This window comes from Microtus ochrogaster, linkage group LG2 (genome assembly GCF_000317375.1).
Source record: "Microtus ochrogaster isolate Prairie Vole_2 linkage group LG2, MicOch1.0, whole genome shotgun sequence".
NCBI classification, from domain to species: Eukaryota; Metazoa; Chordata; class Mammalia; order Rodentia; family Cricetidae; genus Microtus; species Microtus ochrogaster.
In genome coordinates, this window is record NC_022028.1 from 53,041,274 (window position 1) to 53,061,494 (window position 20,221).

Genomic DNA, 20,221 nt, shown 5'->3' on the forward strand with positions numbered 1-20,221 from the left:
GAAACCATAAAAAAATTAAAAACTGGGTCCAGAGAGCTAGTTCCAGGACAGGCTCCAAAACCACAGAGAAACCCTGTCTCGAAAAACAAAAAAAAAAAAAAAAAAAAAAAAAAAAAAGAAAGGCCTTGACAACCTTGCATAAATCCACATATATCACCCGAGAGCAAAGTCTCAAAGAAGGCAGCTAAGGCCATCCTTGGCCTGACACATGGTGATCCCTCTCAGCACACCCAAGGGAGGAAAGGAGAGGGCCTACCAAGTGGTTGCTCTGAGGCCCTCTCCCATTGGCTTTCTTCCCTGGAAGGGGAGCTTGGCACGGTGTCTTATTGCCTCTGGGTTCTAGGCAGAGAGAATATTGGAATGGAAGAAACCCCTTCTCCAGATATTTCCCATCAAAACACTGGGATTGCTTTATACCCAAACTTTTGGAAGTCAGGGTCCCAAAGATTTCCCTCTAATCTGAGAAAGACATTTTTGAGAATATTAGCTGCAGGCAGGTAAAACCCCAAATCTTCTCCCTACTTCACTGACAAACCGATCATATATATGATCAGGAAATATTCCCTAAATATAGTGGACCCCCCATTCTATTATCCGGAGACACCCCAGTTCTACTACCTATGGCATGTGTGTTGTTGGCCGATCCACATCTCTTGAATTTTTTTTCCCTATCTCTCTCCATGCCCCTACCTGGACCTGTTGTCACGATTTTCTGTTGGCTGAGAGCTGACCTCAATCTATTCTGCGTATCCCGTATCCTCCCTTAGGTACCTTGTCCCAACCCCTCATGCCAGCATTTCTTCAAGAGGTTCACGGGTGTGCCGGAATTCAGAGGCAACTCCAGTAAGCGTATGCCTAGAAGTGCCAAGCCTTAGACTTGAAACTACACCCCCCCCCCAATTCCCAGAGTATCTCACAGTATTAATGCCTTTGGGCAAGGAGAATGGGTGACTGCTTGCCTGGGATGGGACCCAGATCCTACCTACATCCCTGGGTGAAAGGCCTCCACCCCAACATACTCCATCTATCGTGATGGTACTCCAATGTCTGCCCTGCACTTAGTTTCCGTGTCTGCAACTCTTGTTTTTCTGGCGTCTATCCTGGATCTTATCTTGCGACCGGCACCCACTAAGAAGAAAAAGAGGCTCCAGACAGCAACAGGCTTGAACAAAAGGCATTTCAATCTCTCTGTAGCATCAAGAGGGAGGCGAGGGAGCCCCACAAACGCTGGGCCTACAGACAAGGGTCCTTGGATCCCCACTTTCTACTGTGTTCCTGAACGGATTCTCCTGGGGATGAGAGCCAATTTCCACTCTAATGGACAGAAACCCTAAAAGGCCTTGTGGAGGCACGCAGGCCGTCGTTGGGGTACAGCGCGGAGACAGATCCAACTGCAGAGAGAAGTGATAGCTCCCCGACCTTCAGCGACCTGGTTTAAGTGAGCCAACGGTTAAAGAAAAACCAGTTGTGGGTGTGGCCACATTTGTCCCCGCCCCTCACAGCCACTAACTGCTGAGCACCGTGGGCTTGGGGGTGTGGTCAAACCTGCTGCACCACGCCCCTCACTGCCTCCCAGTTGGAGTACGGCCAAGCCACCCACACCACCCCTCTCCAACCACCGTTCAGAAAGCGGAGGTGGGGGGTTGGGAGGGGCAATTAGCCTCGACCTGGCTCTAGCCACACCCATAACTGCCTCCAACCACCTTGTCAGGAGAGCCTCGGGGTGGGGCCGACCAAGCCTCCAGAGCCCCGCCCTTTCCGAGCCAGCTCCAACAACCTTTGGGTCACTCAGTTCTGAAGTCCCAAGCAGTATGTGTGCTCGCAACCCTCTGCTACTCTGGACTCCTGGGTTAGAGCCGAGAACCAATTTAGAGAGTTTCCCGAGACATACTTGATTTCAAATATCCTGTCCCGTTGTCAGACTGAGCAATTCTCCTGAGCTTTGGAGAACGTGCCCTGATGCACTTCGGGAGAGCCTGGATTAAACTGCACGGAAATTCTTGAGGGCTCCAGTAGAAGTCTCAGTTAAATCGGATACCTTGACACACCAGGTTGTCCCTGAGGCCCAAAAAACTCTCACCAATTTGGGGGAGTGGACTGTAATGGTTACCTTCCAAAGTGTTGAACTGGAATTGACAATTGCCTGGCCTACGGCATTGAGTGAGGAGAGACAGAGGGATTGGGTGGTCCCAGTAGCTGTTGTCATTTCAACCAATTAGACTGAAAGCCCTGGCCAGGAGTTTCTGAGTACTTTTAGGCCCCGATCCCTTCTGCCTTGAAGTCACAGGACCTTGCTCCTTCCACCAGCAAAGCAGCTTCTGGACACAAGAAACAGGCTGCCTGACTTTTGATGCTCCTGGTGCAGACAGTCCTGGGATTGACTGTTCCCTCCTAGGATCTGCTCCACTCCTGCCCGCTCCGCCTTTCTCTCCCACCAAGGGTGCCGTGTAGTTTGGGAGGGAGAGATGATGGGAGAAGAGCAAACAGGTGTGCTCTCATGGAACTTACTGGAAGAGCTGTCACCCATCTCTGCCACACTCCTGCCCCCACCTCCCAAGTGTAAACAGCAGGTCCAGAGACTCTGAAATGATGGCATTCACACTGGTGTTCAAGCCAAAGATGCAGAAAGGTTCTGGTCATGTTTGTGTCAGAGTTGGGACCCCTGGCTGCCCTCACAAGCTAAGCTAGGCTCATCGACCTGTCCTCAATAGGTCCAATAAGTCACAACGAGAAAGCAGAAAATGGAGATTTATTCAGTGTGGCCATGATGGGAAGAGGAACAAAGAGGTCCAGTGACCCTCAAGTCTATCTTTGGGGTCCTGACATGAGGTTTGGGTTTAAATAGAGGGCAAGAGGTGTGCATAGCTTAACAGTTCTTGTCTGGGTGCTGTCCAGATAAGCCTAGAATGCAGCAGGCTTTGCAGCTTCCTGGTCCTCCTAACCTCCTGCATGGAAGAGACAAGGCAGTCTGTGTTTTGATCATCTTGTCTCTGGGCATTAAATGTAGAGGTGTAAACCAACAATTCTTCCATATGGAAGTCAGAAACTAAGAGAGGCCAGACCCTCTGAGGTTGAGCCGGTGTCTTATTTGTGATATTTCTATTTTGGCTACCAGGAAGTAGGAAGCAGAAAGACCCCACACACAATGATTGGTTTTAGGAAAGCCTTCCAAAAAAAAAAAAAAGAGAGAGAGAGAGAGAGAAAGAGAGAGAGAGAGAGAGATGAGGTCTTGGGGCTCTGCAATACATGGAAACAGCCAGTGGGAAGGGCTAGAGAGGTGGGTTAAAGAAGGGAGGGGTTAGGTTTCCTTAGAAGTAGATTCAGAATCATCTGGGGAACAAGAGGGGCCTGGGGGCTGCAGTAAAGTCACAGAGGGAATGGGGAATTTGGGTAAGAGTGTAGATCCCTTCAGTGAATTTGGAGGCAGCCTGATCTCCCCAGCCAGACCGTATACACATGACTTGGGAAGGGCACCATGGGAGCTGCACCTCTGTCTTTCCCCAGAAGTGTCCAGCTTCATGTCATGGACACACTCCACTGAACAGCACACACGTTCACTCTTGCAGATTCCAGTTCACTCTTTTCAGGTCACCTTAGAGGAATTCTGCCAGAACCTATCTGCTGTTGACTCGGGGAGCTATTAAACACATTACAGATTAACCTCGCTTCACAAGGGCTGTGCGTGCACACGTGGTGTGATGTTTGGGCATGGGGGAGTTTCTCCTTGCTTAGATTTTAAACAGGTTATTCTCAGGCAGGAACAGCTAAACCAAGGCTGATTGCTAAAATCAGGGAAGACCAAAGAGAGAAATCGGGGGTTTTGCTAAAAGCTTCAGCTAAAGGTGGAAGGAAACTTTGAGGGTGAGGAATCCAGCCATCTCCCAAGGGGCACTGACTGAAGGCTCATTCTGTAGGGCCTGGTATCTCTGGAGACAGACCTTCACATCTCTCAGCCTCCACTCCATCCAAATGAGTTATCAATAGTAGGCATATTTGGGATCCTCTGCAGCCCTCAGTCACATTGGAAGCCCCTGAGCTGAAGTCACACTGACCATTCAGATTGAAGTCCTAGAGATGGCCTTGCCCCAGGGTGGCCACTAAGATGCTAAGAAATTTAAGAAATTTAAGGAATTTCTGTCTGGGGGAAAAAAAAAAGATGGACCTGTACTCAAATCTTGATAAATTGTCAAACGCCTCCCTTGTTTCCCCAGCCCATATCTGCCCCTTCAGTCCTTGGCAACCTGTGGCACCAAAGCCATGGGAAGAAATGAAAAAGGTGCTCATCTCAGTGATTCCCTTGAGCTGAGCATGCCAAGATAGTCATGGCTCACCCCAGAGTACCAAAAAGAGGGCCACACTAGCCCAGGGACTCGCTCTGAGAACTCTCTCAATTTTTAAAGTTTTCTTTTTTTTAACCTAAACAAAATCCAGAGAATAACATTTAAATCAATTTTGTTGGTAAGACTGAGTGTAGATTCTAGTCTGTCCTCTGTAGCTGGGCTTGTTCTCTGAGGTAATGTAAAACCAGTAATCCCCTTTCCCTACATGCCCTCTGACCTCCTTGCCTGAGTTGACTGTCTTGGCCACTCTGAGATAGTTGGGTGTCAGGTGGAGCGTGTCTAGCCCAACCTCCTTATTCTACAGTTGGGGAGACTGAAGCCCAAAGAGGAAAGGCCCCCAGCATTGTTGCCTCTGCTTTCACCCAAGGCCCAGTTGCTCACTCTCCTACCCGGCGTCCAGCTCCTGCCTTCTGTCTGGCATGGCAAAGGCAGACCCTCAAGCTCCTCTCCAGCCATCAGGGGCCCCATCTGGCCCCTGCCATGCAGCACCCATTTGATGAGTAGGGTAGGCTCCTTTAGGCTGTTTCTCAGGGTAGACCTGAAAACACAGCCGTGGGCTGCCTCACTTGGAAGGCCGCTTGCACTGACCAGAACCCCTCTGCTGGTCGGATAATGGCAGGAGAGGTTGCTTTGCCTTTGCCCTAATCGGCACAGAGACTCCATCAAATGTTGTCTCCCAGCCCTGGAGCCTCGCTCAGATCTTCCCGACATCACTACCCCTAGAAAAAAGCCAAAACCTTGTTTAAAACGAGAAGGCTGTGTTTGACTGCTGACACCACATTTGGTGGTCATGGGCGTCGGTAGCAGATGAGCTGGAGGGGTAGTACTTGATGTGCACAGCTATAGTGGCACTGGCAGGACTGTCCCCTTCCCTCTACAAATGAGGGAACAGACACCCAGTCCAAGGGAAGGATTTGCATTGGGCCCTTGACTAGTGGCCAAACCAGAACAAGAATTAAAAAAAAAAAAAAAAAAGGCTGCAGAGCCCCAGACTGGCCACAACATCCTCTTGTCACTGAGGTAGTACCATAGGTTGCTGACCATGACACGCAGCAGGCTTTCTTCTGGCATCCCCTCCCATTGGGGAGGCTACACTGAATGGCTGGCCCCCAGGAGGAGAGAGCCTGCTGCAGAAGTGGGGTCTGAGCACCACCCAAGGAGAGGGACCAGATATTCTAATTCCTTAGCATCTCTGCATTCCTGGTTCTGAGGTTTTCTCCAACAAGAAGTGGCTGTGGAAGCTGCCCTCCAGCTGCTGGGTCAGTCACCAAGGTCCAAGTGTTGACAGAGGAAGATAAAGGCCAGGAAACCGTTTCTGACATAGTTGGCCCAGAGCAGAGAGTAAATCGCCAGAAATGGCCTAGAAGAGGCCATAAAACGAAAATAAAAGAGGATTGTGATTCATGGTGTTCAGTAGATGTGGGAAGTGGTGTAGCCAGTGAGGCTTCATTTCCCCAGCTCAGAGGCCATCTCACCACAGAGCAGCTCTCAGCCAGACTGGCAGCCTCAGAATTTTGGAAAATCCCCCGTCCCCATATCAAGGTGGGACAGTAAATGGAACTTGTCTTTCTACTCTCTTCACAGCTGTTCTCTGCAGAAGTGCCTGGCCACCTTACACCTCAGGACCTCAAGCCCTTGGAATCAAGTTCGAGTCCCCTGCTAAAGGCCTTAAAGTGGCAAATGGCTTTCCAGCCCTTTATCTCATTTTATCCTAGAGACTTTGTCTTGTCAGAACTGGCTCAAGGTCACACAGCTAGTCAGTGGCAAATCCAAGACCTAGATCTAGGACTACCTATTTCAAGATCAAAGTCTTTCTCAAACCCATCTCATTATTCTCACTAGGATTTAGAACTTTGGAATTCAATCTGTTGGGACCCACTCTTCCAATGTCCTCCCCCACTCAGGAGATCCCAAGAGGTGGAAGACTTCCAGGCCAAAGGTCCCCCACTTTGGCCCGAGGCTCTGCTGAGGAGGGACGAAGCTCTAGAGGCAGGGCAGTAGTTCCCAATCTACCTGTGGGTTTGTAGGCCGCTGTCCATAGTCCTGAAGTTCAGCTGTCTCCCAGGCCATCACATCCCTTTCCTACTAGACAGGCTTGAATGGCTCCCAATAGCCTGAGCTCCATCCCATGCTCTGCTTCCCATTTACAAAGTTCAAAGGTGAAGGCACTGGCGGATAGAGAGGGTTCCTGTCAGGCCCTTCCAGGCTGCAATTGTAATGTGTTTGAACACAGAGGGAGATGCCTGGAAATGAGGGGCCCCAGGCATCCTCAGTCCTGTGGCCCTTTCCTTGTTGATCTGGGGGATTTCCCTGGGGACTACCCTACCCCTTTGCGGCTTGGCTCAGGGAGAGATGGGAGCTCTGAGTGCAGACCTCATTTCTGGATCACCCAGTGATCATGTGCCCTCAGCGGATCTGCCGCCCCTGAGACCCAGATGCTGTTTCTTGCTCACCCCAAAGCTTACCCTTGGTAAGCACCAATTAAAAAAAGGGGAATGACACTACTTAGTAAATTTCCACATATGCTTGACTTGTTGTGCTATGACTACTACTGGCTGAGCAGGGTGGCCACTGGTAACCCTGTCCCAACTACCTTGAGTCCTGAGGTCTATGGCTTCCTGATATCCACCTCTCTAGGTTAAGGGCCTATGTTCAAAGCAAGCCTGAAGCTTGGAGAATACAGCCAGCTCCATACAGACTAGAGATTTGAGAGGTGACAGTAGAGGTCCCCCAGGCACCACAGGCATCCTTAGCTCATCTTTCTCCCAGAGGAAGCTCTCACTTCCCTGTTTCATTCCCCTCCCTGCTCATTGACCCCGAGTCCAAAAGATGCTCAGCCACACCGTAAGGACACATGCTCAACTATGTTTATGGCAGAAAGACTTTATCATAGCCAGAACCTGAAAACAACCCAAAATACATCTCTTCTCCACATATGGCAAATGAGAGACATCATCCTTTACAATAGCCAGAAATACCATAAAAGATTTTGGAGTAACTCTAATCACACAAATGGAAAAAGCTCTATGATAAGTACTTTAAATCTTTGAAGAAAGAAATTTAAGTCATTAGAAAATGGAAAGATCTCCTATTCTCTTGTGAAGATAGAACCAACATAGAAAAATGACAATCTTACTGAAAGCAATCTACAGATTCAATGCAAATGTCCATTAAAATTATAACAAAATTCTTTACAGACCTTGAAAGAACAATCCTAAACTTTATAAGAAGATAAAAACTCAGGATGGCCTAAATGTCTTAAAATCCTGTACAATCAAGGAATTTTTGAACGCATCACAATCTCTGACTTTTTAAAACTTTACTACAGAACCACAGTACTGAAATCAATCCACCTTGGATACAAATTCACATGCCTACAAACAGCAGACTTGGCAAAGAAGCCAAATTGTGAAATGGAAAAGAAGCATATTTAACCTGTTTACTTTTAATTGGCCTGAAGCTGCAGTTCTCAGAGGCTACCTTACTGTAAACCTTCCAGCTCTCAGTTGATGCGACACCGCACGGCGGGGTAGGACCCAGGCTCTCTGCGTCTGCTAGACTGCCTTTCTGAGCTCTGGCGGGCGGATTTTTAATTATCTTTTTTATTTTAACTTGTAAATCATAAAATTAAGAGAATTCCTGAATCCTCTCCTCTGTTCTGTGTGAGGTTAAATGTGCTCTCTAAACTTACTGTCTCCTGCTTGCCTTTTCCCCCACAGGTGGGTTAGATTCAGCTAGCCAGCACATGACGCCTCAATCTCAGCAGTAACCAAAGCGATTCCTGGGCCAAAAGCTGTTTTTTCTTTACTTTTCCTACCTGTTTAGCAAGCGATAAAAGTCGCAATGTTGTGACTATCACACTTAGAGATTTTAAATATCTCTGCTGTTGTTTCTGCTCCGCTCTCACTCCCTTTAGCTACCCACATATATAACTGATTCGTTTGTTTTTTTTTTTTTTTTACATATTTTTACTCCCAATTTAAATTTTGTCCTGCTTCTTTATACTTTCTAAAATTTTGATCTCTATTTTTTGAGCACTCAATACTCACATATCCAGCTGTGGTGAAATTTTTCCTCATGTGTTCCTCATGTTTTCCTCCGTACTTATAGTCCCTAGTCCCTCTCCAGCATTTCTGGGGTCCAGTGCTCAGCCCCACATTGGGCACCATTATGTTGGGGTCTAGCGCTAGCCCAGACTTTCAATTATTTCTCCACCAGACCACAACGTAAACAATCTCTCTCTGGACTGGCGTGGAGGAGACAGGAATAAAGATACAACTCACATGGTTTTATCAGGAGGAAGATTCTCAGAGATCCCTCATGATATCCTGAGTTTACATCCTGGAAAATTCCTCCTGCTTTATTTTCCAAACAGCCTTTATACCAAAACTTAACTTAGGGGAAATACATTAGCATTCTGTCTAAATAGGTAACCAGGTGAATAGCGTTTTGTTATGTCCACATATACCTGTCTGCTGTGTATGCTAGCCGTCACGTAGGCTTGAATTACCATCTCTATCAGGCATCCTCCAAATTACAAAGAAAGGAGCATCAACATCCTGACCCGTTGTTAGGGCGGTGACAGCCTGTCTGCAGGGCTATGTGACCACCTCAGGTGGGGCCTCTGGCTTCAGAGCCTGGCTGCCACACCATATAGAAATATGGGCCTACACTATATAGCTGTGTGGGTTAGAACTTGCCTCACCCTGCCGGACCAGGTTCTAGCAATTGCTTCTTTTTCCTGCCACTCATCCTGCAGTACCCTCCTCTCCTTGAGTGGGCTGACTTAAGCTAGGTATCAGCTCTAAAGGAATCAAGTTTTGAAGTTATTTACACAAGAATTTAAGGAGTCAGGGAACTTCCCAGAGCGGGAGGAATCGCAGGGTGTTGGCTCCTCTGGAAAAGTCCTGCTTGTGTCCAGTACTCTTTGAGGATGGCCGCCAGCCTGTCTTTCCCTCCTGCCTTTCCCTCTGCCTTCATGGAAGGAGCTGGGGATACTTGAGAGGCCCAGTCCTGTTGTGCACACCTCTGCAGAGAGCCTCTGCCCCAAGAAATCTCATTGTCAGTGTGCTGGTTAGCTGGGTTTCCCCATGCTCCTCAAGGGCCATGATGGGGTTTGCCATCTGTGGCCAGAGTACAGAGACAAGCTGTTTGGAGGCCCTGCCAGCCTAGCTGTTTGGTGTCCTACCAAGCTACCATGTCCTGGCCAAGTTCTGCAAATAAGACACCACCAAGTGCTTCCATTTAGCAGTGGGGGTCAGGTGCGTGATGGTCCCCAAGTGGACACATGGTTTATTCAAGCCAGAGTTATGGTCATTGAAGTTGATGGAAACATGGGGCCACTGGCTTCCTCTGGAAACCATTCCTTCTCCCCGCTACTGTTTCTCTGCTGGTTTGAGTACTGTGGATCTGGGCCGTTGGGAGCTGAGCCAAGGCAGTGAATTCCTCTGGCCCTGACTGTGTGATATAGCATTGAGCCACTCCCAAATCCTGTCCTCAGAGCTTGTAAACGGGCAAGGTAGGACAATAGACTGGACACCTAGGAAGGGAGTGGCCTGGAGTCTCACACTCAGTGAGGCCAAGGACTGATGAACCCAGTCTGTCCTTAGCAGGCCTCTGCAAAGGCCTCTCACCCCCAGAGAGTAAGACCAGTCAGTCGAAGATGACATATAGCCAGGAATTTAAAGTTGCAGGTCGCAGGTCTTGGGTCCTGTCTCCCCACGTTGACGAGGCCAGTGACAACACAGTTGTCTGCTTCCCTTTCCAGTGGCTGCACTCCCAGCCCCCTGCTCCTGCTCAAGGTCTTCTGTTTATTCATGCCCCGCTGTAAGTGTGCTGGCTTGTCCATTGGTGTGGTGACCTCTCCCAGATGACGCACATGCGTGGCTGGGAGTACACTGACATTTCCATTGGCGTGTTGATCTCTGCTGGCTGAGAAGCCTTTCCGTGAAGGATGTGCTCTGCTCTCTGAACCCAGTGGGCCAGGAGGAGAGGGAGCCAGGACAGCAGCCTCAGGTCTAGGATAGGCAGGAAAGCCTTGGAATGACCATCTCTGTGGACCACACTGGGCAGAGCAGGCTTCTCGACTAGAGGGCTGTGATCTTCCATGGCTGCCCCCATGACCCTTATGGGGCCCTGGAGGACTCTCTGACTGGAGTACCCACTGATTGGAGTACCCTCCCCTTGACTGGGAACCCAGGACCAAGGGAACCCGCATAGGTGACCTTTTATGCCTTGCTCTCTGTCTATGGTTGAGGCACAAAGTAACCCGAGAGTGGGCTGGCAGAGGCTTTGCCGTTGTGGCTCCCTTGAAACAGTTCTTTTTCTGATTGCCTCATCTCTAGACACCTGCTGGCCAGTCCTCAGCAGCTGCAGGCTTTCCTCCCTGGGGGCCTCTTGTGAAGAGGAGGTAGGATTTAGTGCTGGGTCATCTCTCACAACACTGTGAGAGGTTCCATTAATTTGTACTTGATCCTGTCTGGTAGGCTGGCACATTCACAAAAATAACCTGGCAAGACATTTGCTAATTGCATGTCAAGAAACTCACATGTGTTTCTTGATGGAGTACAAAGACGGAAGGGCCTCGGACCTAGTTTCAGCTCTCACTGGAAGGCGGTTTGTCAAGGACTCCAGGCCATTCCCAAAGCCCTGACATTTTAGGGTTTGAGAACACGGGGGACCCATTTCTTATTTTGAGTCACAACAAATCATCTACTCAGAAGGAGCCATGGAGGCCCCAGCACATCCCCAGCCAGCCTCGTCCTTTCCCTAACACTGAAAAGGAATTGTTCAGCTCGGCAGGAAGAGCACACGGACTGTGTCTAGCTTGGGAGGGCAGAGAAGGGCTGGCAAAGCAGAGTCAGAAAGGAAAGCAATCGGGAATGAGAGGCCGCATGAAGAGGACATTGGCATCCACTGGGGCCAGAGCCTAGTGGCTGATGCCTGCACACATCCTTGACTGAGAGCTGGCTCCATCCACACAAGTTTCTGACCTCTATTTGCCTACTGAGACCTCCACCCCTGCCCCCCAAAGAAGCAGCTGAGCTCTGCTATGCACTCTGGGAGTCAAGAGGTACATCTCTGCACACTGCACTCCCACCCTTTCTCCGTGTAGGACATTCTCAGGGTGACCAGATTGAGCCTCCTTGAAAGGGGGCTCGCCCACACCTCAGGCTTTTCTCTGACGTGAACCCCTGCTGAGTGGAAGGTCTGGGGGAAAGCTGTGTGAGTCCACTGTGCTGTGGGTCTGGCTGTCAGGCCCACAGCGACATCCTACTGACTCCCTGGCCCCTCAGCCCTCGGCTGCCCCAGCGCTCAGGTCTGGAAGCCTGCTCCCCAGCCCTTCCTTCCTAGGCCCAGTTGCAGAACCCATCCAAGCCCGTCATATAAGAACAGCAAAGCTGTTCTTAGTAGGATGGTATGCTCTAGAGACTCCAGAGAGGCTGGGGACTGCAGGGAAGAGCTCCTGGGGTGCCAGGTGCCCAGAGCTGAGCTGCAAATAGGTAGCAGAATGGGAAGGGGCATGGACTTTGAGTCCTGGCACCCAGTGAGGCGCTCTGGGCTTGAGAGTAACTGCGCTCTAACCAGAAGGACAAACTGGTGGATGGGTACAGTTGGGGTAGGAGGTGACAGTGACCACTTTATGATGTCTTGAGTAGACAGTCTGTTGAGGGAATTGTTGGTTTTGTCTGGGAGGCCAAGCAAGTCTTCGCGAGAGGCTTTGGCATAGATGCAGGGGCCCATCACATGGCAGGAGAAGTGCATGAAGCAGGTGATGATCTGATACCTGCACTTCTCTCCCAGCCCCTCTTCCTTCCTGGGGTGCCCTGATATTTTCATGGCAACAGAAATCTTGCAACTCAGCCAAAATGAGCTGGGGTCTCAGTAACTTAGAGTGGCCCGCCACTCCAGATGTGGGGGCAACAGGCCAGGAGAGAGGGACACGGGGGGGGGGAGGTAGATGTGTCTCCTCCTCCAGTGTATGCCAGTCCCTCCCCAGGCTGGAAAAGTAGCACTCTGCCTTAGGAAGTGAGGGCCCTCCCTCTCCCGGGCCTCTACCCAGAAGGCAGTTTTTGGCCTTCTCTAGCAGTTCCCAGATTGTCACTAACTGCTCCTCTCACCAAGGTTTCATGGTCTTCCTAGCGACACTGGCACATCCATGAAAATAGCAGGGGGAGGGGATTCCTTGTGAGGAAAAGCCCTGTGACCCAAGGTAGCCTCAACTGTGGAATGATGGTGCTGGCCAGGGCCATTCCAGGCCACGGGGACATTGGAACTGAAGGTGGCCTAAGTCCCGCCACCCTCCTCCTTGTCGGTCACCCTTCTTTCCCCAGGCAGAAGTAGGATGAGGGTGGATGATGGAAACTTCGCTCTTGTGCTCCCCTCAGCTCCCTGGCTATTTATGTGCTGAGCACTGACTGGGGAAATGCAGATGAACCACGGCCACACTGCTCCACAATGTTCTCGGACATGACGGGGTATCACAGGTACCTAGCCACCTTTCCTCCCACATTTCGGGGGCTTGGGGAGTCCACTTTCTTCCTTTCTCAAGCCAACCCTGCAGCCAGGAACTTTCTGTTCTCTAATGGCACCCTAGAAACAACACTCCACTCTTTTCTCACACTGCACCAGGCCAAAGCCTCTCGCGAAGCCTTGCTTGGCCTCCCTAGCCAGAGCCCCTGGGGAGAAGAGCTACCCCAACACCCAAACCCCAGTTCAGATGAGCCACACTCCACTCTTCCCGAGTGAACTTTAGCTCTTGAAGTTGGCACGGTCTGCCTCTGAGCGAGAATGAGAACGTGCCATCCCCTCCCACCTCAGTCTGGACCCTTGAGCACCCTAAAATGACAATGAAGGGTAGTTCTGGGAAGTCCCCAGGGGCAACTGAGTCAGCTGAACTCCTAGAAGGCCTCTTCAGGGACGTTGACTGCCTGAGCGGTCTTGTCACCTTAGCCTGGGTGGCCTTCAGCACTTGTTCCTTTAGCTCCGTCTTCTTTACCTCCTCTCTCTTCTTACAAAATTGCTCTTTGCCACGTCAACCCCCACTGTTAGTGACCTTGTGCTCTGAACTATTTCCAGGTCAGCTTCTGAGGAGGAGACTCCATTTGGCCCTGTGCCATTTCTTTCTTAACTCCAGGATTCCTTGGCCTGGCTTGCAATAAGGGGGTTCCTTCAGGCCCGCTGGGACCAGGCAAGACAAGGTCCCTGTAACACTGTCCTCTAGCCCAGGCTGTCTTCAGCAGGGGTCATGAGCATGTTGAACAGTAGCTGTTGTCTTTTAGACAGCCATGTCTGACAGATACTGAAGCACTGGGAGCCCTGGGGACAGGGCATCAGGAAGACAGGACAGAACCAAACGCTTCCTCTGCCCCCCCCCCTTGGGCTCTTCTATAAGAAACAGGAGATGGGGTGTTGCAGGAGGTCCTTCTGCTCCTCCAGCCTATAGCCACTGAGATACCAGCCCATTGGGGCGTGGTCTCTCTCCCTTTAAAAAAGCAGCCACTTCTCCTCTCTCTCTTCACTTCCTGCTCTGCAGGCGACTAGACTCCCTTCCTGGTTGGGCAGAGGGCTGTTGTCTGGGATGGAGATCTGTAAGTTTTTTCCCCTTTAAATAAATACCACCCTATTAATCATAATTCCAAACTGGTGTGGCATTGTTTGTGACTTATGCCTTCAATGGGGTGTCTACAAGAACACAAAGTTGCCAGGGACTCAACCAGCCCTGAGATTCAGCAGAGGTCCCAAGCAGAGGAGAATGCTCCCCGAGAAGGGGTGTGACACACAGAGCCTGAGGGCCGCTCTCAGCTGGTGAAGGGCAGGCGGCCTGATTCTGTAATTCTTCTGCCCTTGCTCCGTGTCCCTCCCCCAATCCCAATCTCAGGACCCTCTGCAGGCTGCATCCAATTTTAGCTCATGCTGGTGGCGTGGTGGTGAGGACACTTGAGAACCTGGAGCCCCAAGGGAGTTGCCTGCCAGCCCAGACGCCCCTCCGCGAGCTGTCTGGGTAGCCAGAAAGGCTGGCTTGCCTTATAGCTCCAACTCCTTACTGTTTGCCGTGGGGTCACTTCTGTCACCATATGCTAACAGTTGAGTCTTCCTCTCCCTAGTGGAGTTTCCTAAGAGAGAAAAACATCCTTCGATAGACAGAGGTATTCAAAGATGGCCACTCTGGGTAGTCTGGCTCCTCCTCCATGGGTTGGGTAACTGTTGAACAGAAGAGCTTTGGGGGTGAGTCCAAACACTTTTTAAAATTTCCAAGCCCTGGGTTTGGTGGTCAGCCCAGTAAATTCCTTCCAATTTTGTTGTTGTTGTTGTTCTGTCCTTAAGGTCCGATCCTATGTGTTCTTTGTTCTCATGCCTCTTCCCCACCCTATTGCAGGCCTGTACCCAGCACTTCCTGAACTCTCTCCCTCAGCACCCACCCAGCTGCCTGTGCTGGCCTGCAGGATGGACCACAGCATGGAGGCAGGGGGTGGAGGGCGAAGGAGAAGAGGTGACCCATCAGCCAGATGGAGACTCAGATCTTCCTAAAAAGCATACCTGCCTGAGGCACCTATGGGGCGAGCCCATGTCTACTGTCCTCTGCAATGGATCTCAGGAGCTGGGGGAGGCCTGCTCCCTACCTCCCCCCCACCAGCAATCTGATGGCAGTCACACAGTCACAGAATGGCAGAAACAAACACAAAGATAGAGGCAGAGAGAGAAATTGCATTTGGGGACAGTTGCCTGTAATTGTTACCAAACTTTTGAAACAAAAACAACAACAAAGAAATAAAAGCACGCGATAATTAAGTACATAATTGTACAGAGCACTTGTTAATTAAGCTTTTACTCCTAAAACCTGACAGAATCTACTTACAAGGTGATAGCTGAGGGGAGGTGACAGATGGTGGACCATCTGTGATGCCAACACTCTGCTCCGCAGACGGAAGAAGATGCAGCACGGAGGTTTCTGGAGTGCAGCGATTTATCTTCATTCTCTGCAGAAAACGAGTTGATGGGACACAGCAAAGACAAAAATATTGGGACAGACTGTCTACCCCATCTTGACAGCTGCACTCTCTTCCATGCCCGTGTCCTGCAGGTCTCTGCTTGTGCGGTGTCTCTTTCCACTTCTTTCATGCTCCAGTTCATGTGCAAGGAGAAAAAGCAGAACAGAAACTGGAGAACCAAAGGGACAATGGTCATGTCTTCGTCCCAGTCAGACCCATGCTGACCTCCCCATTAGCACAAGGGCCTCCTAGCCCATGTCCTCACTGTAAAATGGAGATATATTACCTTCCTTGGCCACTGGCTGGCTGGCTGGCTGGCTGGCTGGCTGGCTGGCTGGTTGGCTGATCTGATAAGATGGCAGAAAAAGCTTATTGAGCAGATAGGCGGCTTTGCACCTGTGTGGAGTGATTAAGAAGCACAGAACTCAAGATTTCAAGAGTCTGCATGCACTGAGCTCCAGCCCTATTGCCGGCTGTGCAGCAGGCCACGCCTAGAGTCATGGGCTCCAGGGCTCCTGGGGAGGAATGGTGGGGCAAGAAGTTCTCCTCACCTGCTATCTGCTTCCTCCTCCAGGGCAGAAGGAGAGGCCATTTTGCTGAACAATGCCGTGCGTGCTCGTGCGCGCGCGCACACACACACACACACACACACACCTGCCCTGCTGACCCTGCCCACCTAGGACAGGCTTCTTTTGGTCCCTTCTCCGTGGTCTCTCAGCTGAGTCGCATAGTACAAAGCATGGTGGTCTGTGCACAGGGAAGCCCTCCTTCTGCCCCGCACAGGCCCTCGGGCGCAGGCCCAGGTCTTGGGACTTCAGGGAAAGGACCAAAATGGCTGTTCACAAGCATGGCTCCACTGTTGCTGTAAGCCCTGTCTTTCCTTGAGTCTTAGATGAGCGGAAAAACACTGTGTGCACCGTGACATCTGTCCCAGAGTCCACTGAGTAGAGAAAGGATAGACAGTGTCAACAGCCATACAGACACCCTCGGAGCTAGCCTTGCACCTGCCCATCCAGCACTCAGGGAGCACCCCACTTCTGCTGGGGCTGTTACCCATCACTTCTCATACACACATCCTTAGGACACCCTGATCAGAGGAAGGGCCACCTAGAGGCCCAGCTCCTCTGCAAGGACTGTGGAGCCCCCATCCTTTCTCAAAATACTTCTCTGCAGAAAGCAGCAGTTGAGCCATGAGGAGGGCGCAGCATGATCCCTCCCTCAGAAGACAGGCCAGTCTTGGCAGTCAGTCCTACTGAGTGTACGCAGACAGTATCTGAGCATCTTCTAGAGCCTTCTCCACTGAGCACCTGGGATTTCTTCCACAACAGTAGAAGGAAGGAGCAGAAGGTCCCTGAGTCCTGTGTCCCAGGCAGGGACATGTCTCACAGGCACACATTCATGCCATAGCCTCAGTCAAGTTACCCCAAGGGTACCCATTCCCCATCACCTCCCTCAGAAATAGATTGTCAACAAAGGACAGGGGGCTGATAACCCCAACAAAATGAATTGGATCCTGCAGCTGGAGGAGGTGAGAGAAGTGAACGAGCTGTGTCCTGACTTTACAGAAGAGGAGAATCAGGCCTCTGGGCAGGTCAAAGGGAACAGGGAGTCTCTGGTCTTGGAGCCACACCCCACCCTAACTCAGAGTCAGAATTCTAACTCAGGATAGCTGGTTCTATGAATTCCATTCAGGTGGAAAAGGCGGCTCCAGCAGGGAGGTTGCAAGAGAGGAAAAGCCAACATGTGCTTCCCTGAACAGGCTGCTTCCCAGGAGGGAGCGGAGCCGTCTCCAGGATCTCACACATGGCTGTTGTATCTCTTGAGAATCAGTTGAATTGCCAAGACTGATATCTCCTTTTGGACATGCTTTTCTTGGGAGAAAAGGAGTGGTGGAATTAGGACTTGGGGGTTGGAGGCCAGAGAAGAGCCTGAGGGAAGCTCAGACCCCAGGTGGGTGGGTGCTTATGCCCTAACCCCAGAGAGGAACTGAGCAGAGACCCTCTCAGCACCTGGGCATGTGGCTCTAGGTAGGATTTGCCAGCACAGCTCTGTCTCAGGGTCATCCCTTGGTGGTGCTGGGGCTGAATCAGCACAGATCTTGGGCCAGAGAAGGCAGGGTCTGTAGACAGGCCCCTGATGATGGGCTTGGCCCCATTCCAGTGTCTCTAGTACTGGCGAGTGGGATGGAGGGGAAGAAAAGCCTGCTACAGGCTTTGCGTGAGGGCAGCGGCTGCAGAGGCAAAGAAGTGCCAATAGGGAGTGGTGAACAGTAGTGTTCCCGAAAAGTGTCCTCAAGCAAGGGAGCCTCAGCAGGCAAGACTGACCCAGTGGGGGGGGGGGACCTCCCAGCTCTAGGCTGAGAACACCCTTCCCCCATCATCCAGTCTCAGCTTTCCTCTGCAGAAGAGAGAATGGCCCAGTGAGGGCCTGAGATGCAGGATCAACTTACAGTACCCTTGCATCTTGGGGAAGTACAATCCAACATGGCCACCCTATGGCCTGCCTGAAACTTGGCAGCTCTGGGAGGCTCCAAGAGCCACCAGAATCCCAAGTTGAGTATCAGTGACCAGAGATGGCAGGTGCTCACTCCACACCTACCCTGACAAGTGGGGGTGGTGGCTCCCTCACACATGGCTCTGATCTAGACACCTCTCTGCAGTCTGCTCGTGCTGGTGGGGGGAAGACTGTCAGTCTCTTTGGAGAACTTGTAACTCTGGGCCCAGGCCAGTCCCCCATTCCCTATCCCCCAGCTCCATTTCAGGCACTGCCCTACAGTCCCTCTGAGCTAGGCCTGGGCCAGTGAGGAGAAGTGCTGGTGCTGGCAGCATCCCCTGTCCAGGGAACCAAGACCTGTCCTTGAGACCAGGCAGCCCTCTCAACCATCCCATCTTGGCCTCTTTCTCCAGTCAGCATAGAAGAAACCCATCCTTGCGGCCTGCCTGACTCCACCCCCAGTCCACTGACTACTCTCCCTCCGTGCTCCATTTCTTTGTGTGGCCTCCTCGATTTCCTCCTCTTCCTCTGGACCCTGCAATCCAGCCACACTTCTCTTCCTGTTGGAGACGTCTGTGTCTGCAGAAGCTTGGGTGGAGAGGTCCGGGGGCTTCAGAGCCCCTCTTTACTAGTGCGGGGGGCCAGGAGTAAAGGACATGGGGTTGGTTGGTACAGCTGTTGAGCGGAAACTTCTCGGGGAGAGCTAGGGGGCTACAGACATTGTCTAGAGTACCATACATATTTGCTTGGACTTGGCAGACGTGACCTGTAGGGTATAGAGCTCATCTCTGGAAACCAGGCTGAGGGACAATGGTAATAGATATAGCTCTTGGTACAGTGACCACATGACAGACCAACCATGGCAGCGTTTGTCTTCTTGTTAGAAGGAATGAAATTGGAAGAAAGAACATCCAAAGTCCCCACCTTCCTCTTTTCGTGTAAGGGGACAACACTGGCATGCCTTTGCTAGATCTCTTTGAATAAAGCACACAGGGTTTGGTAGGCCTGCCATCTTTTGCTCTTTCATTGTTTTGTATCCAGTCCTAACTGTTGGAACATCTTCAGAGACCCTTCCCAGAGAGGGACCTGGGAAGTTACCTCACCATCCACTTCCCTTCCTCAATGCTCACTCCTCCCTCAACAAGTCTCACGAAGAAGGAATAACCTAGTCAGACTTTCCATACATGATTCATTGGCTCCCAATCCTCACTGAGATCGTCAGATCCAGCATTTTGGACTAGGGGATCAGGCTCTTTAATCATTCATCCATCCATCCACATCTACCTCATCGTGGGAACTGTTAGTTTCCCAGGACACAGCAGAGTACAGGGAGAAGCCTGCCCTGGGGTCTTCCGGAGAACAACTGAAGCTTCACTTGTAAAAGCAAAGATGTTTCCCTAAAGCCTTAATGGGAGTGGTTTCTGAGACCTTGCTGTGAGTGAGCTGAAGCTTGCTATGGGCTCAGGGTCTCAGGTTGGGTCAGCAGAAGCCGAGATAAAAGTCAGCCCTGTGGCTCCAAGGCCCTGGCCCTGACCCTGTGTCGTAAACTGCAATCTCCTCAAGAGGCCAGTTTTTAAACCTAGAGTCCAGGAATGGACTTACACTGAGATGTACTCACACTGAGGAACAGAACTACCGCAGGGACCCACGGTGCCTCCTGCAGGTCCCATTATCTCCCTGTTTGGACAGAAATTAGATAGCAGGGTTTGAGCATCTCGACAGTTCTTTCCTGAAGGTCACCCCCACCTCCTGGCAGCCAGACACAGAGACTGTGGCCACGGGGGCCTTTTGGCTCTTCCCATGATCCTCAGCCATCGGGAAGATCTCTTACTGGGTACCGACTCTTTCTGTATTGAGCAGAGATACCAAAGCACAGACACTCAATTTCTCATACGCCTTTGCAGGTTTCCTGGCCAGAGGAGTAAGGTCTAAGAGCTCTTGTGTTTGGGGATACCAGGGCATCCCTGAAGGGCAGTTGCCTCTGCTACTGGGGTTATTTTACCAGTTTTGTTTCTGCTCAAATCTATGGCTATCGTTCTCTGCAACTTGCACCTGCCAGGGCTTGGTGTCCCACTCCTGACACCTGCTTTTGGTCCCAGTCAGTATTTTGAAAGTGAGTGGCACACAGCAGACGGGTCACCCAGAGTCACTCAGTTGCCAGGCTAGTGCTGAAGTAGTTGTAGCTGGGAACAGAGAGCATGGGGTGTGTGGGTGGAAGAGGCTAGATGTGTGTTGGGGTGTGAAATGTCCAGAAGTGGCATGTGGGTGGCCACAAAAACGGCCGCGGGCATGGGGACAGTCTTCTGGGGAAGAGACAGTCTATCAAGCCTGACCTGTTGGGCAGTAAAGCTCGGTATTATTTGGGGATCACAAACATAGCCCTGATGCTAATGTGTC